A 6,000-nucleotide genomic window follows, 5' to 3' on the forward strand; every position below is an offset into this window, starting at 1 on the left:
CACCCTAGTGGTAAGTTGTTATGCTACTATTGCCTATGTCATGTTTTCTTCATATTCTCGAATATACGTTTGATATGTTTTTGATAGTTTCGTTTTTCTTTTCTTTTTTTCTTTCTTTGTTATTAGAAATTAGCTCACCCTAACGGTAAGTTGTTATGCTACTATTGCCTATGTCATGTTTTCTTCATATTCTAAAATATACGTTTTATATGTTTTTGAACGTTTTATTATAATTTATAATGACATATTTTGTTTCAATCTCTATAGTTCATACTCATTTTTTTGTAAAGTTCTAAAGTGAGGACGATAGAGATGTCTCGATTCTTAAGAAGCATCCCAAAGGCATGCATGTGATACAATGCAAATATTGCAACCATATTTAGATTGGTTTGGTTATCATAGATTCAGAGAACTTCTTCCTATGGATACCCCAGATTCATCATGAAGCAACGAAATCATTGTTCTAGTTATAGACGATGCCATTGTCAAGTTCACTCTTACTTTTTGGAGCCACTCTTTGAAAAACACACCAATTTTATAATTGGTGCAACACATAATTCGGTAATTTTGACGAGCTCACATTTTTGGATATGAGAATCATATTTATATATTGGCATCATGCTAAAGTTTATATCACTTGATCTTCATTTTATTAAAGCGGGTCCCACCTTAGACATTAGTCAATCTAACACACTTAGCATACTCACATTCACATTTATTTATTTCATGATTGAGACAAAGAAGAACAAGTGAGTGGTCACTTCTCCATCATTGGCCTTGTATTGCATATATCTTTAAATTCATTTCCGTCCATTTGCACATAAACCTTCGGATGTTAAAGTATTTGCATGGTCGTTGTCAAATACATTACTATACGAAATTCTTTATTGTGAATTCCCACATCCACTATCCACATTCGAATGATCATTGTTAATATATAGTATCTACATCTCTATAACTTGTATTCGTAAGCTTACTTGCAGATAACACTACAAATTTGCGTAGCAATGTAGGGCTAAATTGTGGCATTGCATAGGTAATTTCTCACATATTGTCTATTGGGCTAACACTTGGGAAAAGATTGTAATAGTGGATTTCCTATTTGGAAGTTTTCAATTGCTTTTTGTGACATTGTAAATCAAATCTACCTAGGAGAAGCATATATTGACTTGTATTAGAAGTAAGGAATTGAGCTATAAAATCACATCAATAAATAAATAAATAAATATATTGTGGATTATTCTAGATATTATTTTAAATGACCTATTATGATTTCTTAATATTTAAATCAAAGTATAGTGCATGGGAGTACAATAGTACACCATGAGAATCGAGATACCCCATATGTTAATGTAACTTGGGTAAGAACAAAAGAAGCCCCTAAGGGAACTATTTTCATTCTTACCCTAATTACTTCAAGATATTGCGATTGCAACCTTAAAGACTTTACATAATTAAAGAAAAAAGAAAAAACTTTAATTAATTAAAAAAAAAAGATCAAGCTTTATTGGACAAGCTCCCCATAATGGATGGGATATTTGCATTTACTATCAAAGTGCAAGGTGGCCAAGGAATCCTTAATAGTTACACGCTCTCTTCCAAATTGGTTGTTAAATGATTATAATAGTTGGACTCGTCTTCTAGAGAATCAAGGTTAATTAATTATAAGAGATTGTTCTTCTTTCAACATCTAATCCCTCTTATAAAACTAAACAACTAGCAAATAGGAAAAAGTACCGTAAGGAGAGTTTTGCTTTCCCACATTGACTCAATCTAAGTGTTGCTTTCCCACTCGATTTGAAGTAGATGTTGAACAAGTTTTCAAACTCACGAGTCACATCATTAAATACAATAGGAGATTTTTGCTTTCTCACATTGACTCAATTTAAGTGATGCTTTCCCACTTGATTTGAAGTAGATGTTGAACAAGTTTCCAAACTCAACCACACATGTCTCCATTAAACTGGGCATACCTTAGGATTATAACAATGCCCTCACCTATAAAAAGGCCACATGAAGTTCAGGCCAATTACTTGTTAACAAAACAAGATGAGAAACACATTCGACAATTCAACATTCACTTGCCCCTTAAAAGCTTACAAGCTATATACGATTTGGAGGATCAACAAAGTCCCTTTCCTAACCTTGTCTACTAGGGTCGATCTTGGGTAATGAGATTTGGAGTACTAGTTGGTGTACTCACCATTGGAGTACACCCTAAAACTAACAATTTGTTGCATCACTCATTTTGTTCAATGGTCTATCTACAATTGACCACATTGGAAAAGCTAAAATGTGAGATGAAGGTTGAAATGTTGGAATGTATTACATCTACACACATCTTATGTAGGCATCCACACTCTGAATAGTGTGGAACCCCATCTTTCACTTGATGGGCATTGTGTGCAAGATTCTTTCAACGCACTTCTCACTTGGTGGAGTTATTCCTCTCACACTGAGATCCTCATTTGGGGAGTTCAGATTAGTGTCTACCCTATTGTTGACGATGCGGGAAGGGGTGGATGTCAACTGTTCCTTAGCCACTAGCATGGTGTTAATTACCACTGATGAACACATCATTAATCTAACACTAAAACCCTTATAAAGAAGATAACTAAGAACCAAATGAAATTCCCCAATAGACTTGATACACTTAAGAAATTAAATGCAATGAAATAACAAAAGGTCAAACATCATGCTTCAATTAATTGTAGTTCATCCTAATACAAGTGCTTAAGATTCTACTCACATTGGGAAGGGAGATGATAAGACGTAGGGTACCCCATTGGCGAACAACAGCTACAACATGGTTGATTTATAATGTTGATCCTACTCACATGACAATATTTTGGAAATGGCTATGGGCTATACAAATTCCAAAGAAGATTATTCTATTTAGATGGTTGATTGTTCATTATGCGGTTCCTGTTAGGGTTTGGACGTATGAGGTCAATACCTCGATTTCATTGTAAATGATATGCGTTTGGTCTCGTATGCGTAAGAGGTCAATACCTCAGTTGCGTATCAGGATGAACCCTTATTTTTGGATGTTTTATGTGCGTAGAGGGTATATGCCTCGATTACGTATCTCGATTACATCATTTTTGGCTATTTGATGTAAACGATTTGTTTAATGTACGCATATGTGGTCACGTGTATACGTATTTGATGGTATATATGTGATAAGTAAACATATGTGTATATTTGATATTACGTGATTTCTATCAAATGTTGTCCTTGTTAGGAAAAGGATCTTGGTGGCCGTCCTCACATTTTTGTGAGAATGACGTTTTCACCATCCCTTTTTCAACAATTTTTTGTTGACATCCCCGTTGGTCACTTTGATATTTCGTTACGTAATGAAACAATCATAGCCACAATGGTGTTAAGTACGTAGGGCTTAACCCACTTCATGTGAGGTCGCTCCTATGACACACATATTCAACATCCCTCCCTCATTACATGGATACGATGCCACCATGAGATCATTCTTACGAAAGGCATTCATAATGACGTAACCATGTGATGGGCCACGTGGGCCTACTACGAAAAGAGGGCTCATTTGACTTGACCATTAGGTTGCATTGGCATATGTCATCATAATTACGAGACTTGAGGTTAGGTAACGTAATAACAAAGTTTGTGGTTAACGAGGGGGAAATAAGGACTCTTGACATATATGTTTCTTTTGAAAAAAACATATATGGGCAAATGCCTTGCATATCTTTTATACGCATAAAACATTGAACATTCAAGAAGAGCAACCTACTTGGTTGGCTGAAGTGTTTAATGCATTTGTTCTTGAGGTCTCGAGTTCAAATATGACCAAGACCATACAACATCGTTCCTACATATGACTATAACACATGTTTATACTTGAGGTCTAAGTGCACTTCGGGGTCCTCGTAATAGGACTTAAAGAGTCGAAACCACATATGTGGGCACAGAAACATAGTTTATTGTTAACATTTTCGTCGTGTATAAACTACTCATGACGCGAACATACATGGTTGAGCCTCGGGGAGCCGCCATGAAAAAATCGATATAGAGATAAGGGAAAGACATTAATTTGTCACCCTCATGGTTTTTAAAGCACCTTTGTGTTACCATAGTAACCTGATCTTGAACCTCATCTCATATGTCTAGAGGGGTATTGACGTGAGATCATGATATCGATTAATGTTTGTCTATGATATGTTTACATCACGACATGATGTTATGACTATTTGTATGACCTTATCCTATTTCTTTGCTAGAAATAATCATTTAATGGCTCAAAATAACGACCCAATGTCATCCGCTCAAGCGGAAGGAACTCAAGGAAATCCTCCTGGACAAATGTCCATTGAGATGTATTTTTCGCAAATAACCCAATACCTTAGTTTCATTGCTCAACAAATGACCGAACTTCGGCAATCTCAAAGTGCTCTCGAGGCACGTGTCATTAGTTTACAACGTGAGACTAATACACCTAATGAGCAACAGGGTGAACCATCGTTTGTCGTTAAGCCATTTACAGGAGAAAAAAAGGAAAGAACCGAAGAAGCAATCTGCATGTGGTTGGGCCGATGGGAGTCTCATTTTGAGCTCTATACCACACCAGATAGTACGAAGATTGCATATGTTGGCTGAGAACTAGGGGGTAAGTGTTACCGATTAGGAACACTGCCTACGGTCAGTCCTTCGACGTAGACCTTAAGGTGACCGTGTTGCAAGCAATGGCACCGTCGTATCGTAATACATAATGGGATACTCCCTCGTATCCTAGTAGCATATAAGGGAGACGACTACAACTGAACTCCTTAGAAAGTGCACTAGTATCCACACTTACACTTACACCCTTACGATTAACAGTACGCAACAGAGAACAAGGAACACAATAGATAAAACCACAAATATGCATAGAAATTAGAGAAGATAGTATTCTATTAGAAAAACGCTCTATGCACCAAAATTACACGCTACCTCTTATAGAGGATTTCTGCCCTTTATATACATAGGGCCTTTAGCCGTTCACGCTTCCCACGTGAACCGTTACATGTGTTTCTTACGCTTTACTATATTATAATGCTTCTGTGCTTTTGTCCGTCGGTTACTATTTCGGCAGACAATACTTGGCACGCCTATGGGACAGTGCCATGACACGTTGAACCCATCCCTTTATTCTTCCTCCAAAATAGCTCGGATGTTTGGTTCCGCTCCGATGTCTTGGTTCGAGGATGGCGTAGTGTCCATACGCGCGTCGTTGCGCGTTTCCATGTCTGATACTTGCTCGGTGGGGCTTTCCATAGCGTCAACGTCTCCCTGTGTGGGTGGACTAGGCTCTGCTGGCTCATCCCGTTCTACTGTGGCTAGCTCATCTGCCTGCGGGCTCTTGGTAGGTTGAGGCTCTATCCTGTCTGTAACTTCCTCAGTGTTGCCGGCCGTAGTTGTCCTCTCTGGTGAATTGGGCTAAGGTTCCTCCTGTTTGGCGGTCTCACTTTTCGGTATCGCGATGGGCTCCGATCATTGTCCCATGCTGCCTACCGTAGTTGTTATTTTCGATGAAGTGGGCTGAGGTTCCTCCTGTTCGGCAGTATCACTTTCTGGTATTGCGATGGGTTCCGCGTGCTGGGTTGGGAAGATTGGGGTTCATCCTCCCATTCCGTGGTAGCCAACTCCGCTAACCTCCGTTTCGCAAAACATGGCGGCGGCGTGGGTTTGCTCGGTTGTGGTGCGGGCAGACCTCGGGGTGGAAATAGTATCGTCAGATATTGTTGTATGATTGGGCTTAGCTTTTTTCTACCTTGATATGCGTGCAAGCCTTCCCATAACGTTGGTCCTGTAATTACCCCCCAATCGACCGCACACCCTTCGAAAGTATCAATGATGATGCCCGCCTTCTGCTTTGGCATCCCTTAGGCATTTACATGCACACATCTTACCTCCAACAAGAACTTGGCTATTTCGCGAAAGAAGGGGTTGGGGATTTCCTTCGTCCTGTATGCTTTGGCGGACGCC

The sequence above is a fragment of the Azolla caroliniana genome, unplaced genomic scaffold, assembly GCF_043228905.1.
Source record: "Azolla caroliniana isolate FFs.n. ecotype wild unplaced genomic scaffold, voAzoCaro1.0.p SCAF_12, whole genome shotgun sequence".
Lineage (NCBI taxonomy): Eukaryota > Viridiplantae > Streptophyta > Polypodiopsida > Salviniales > Salviniaceae > Azolla > Azolla caroliniana.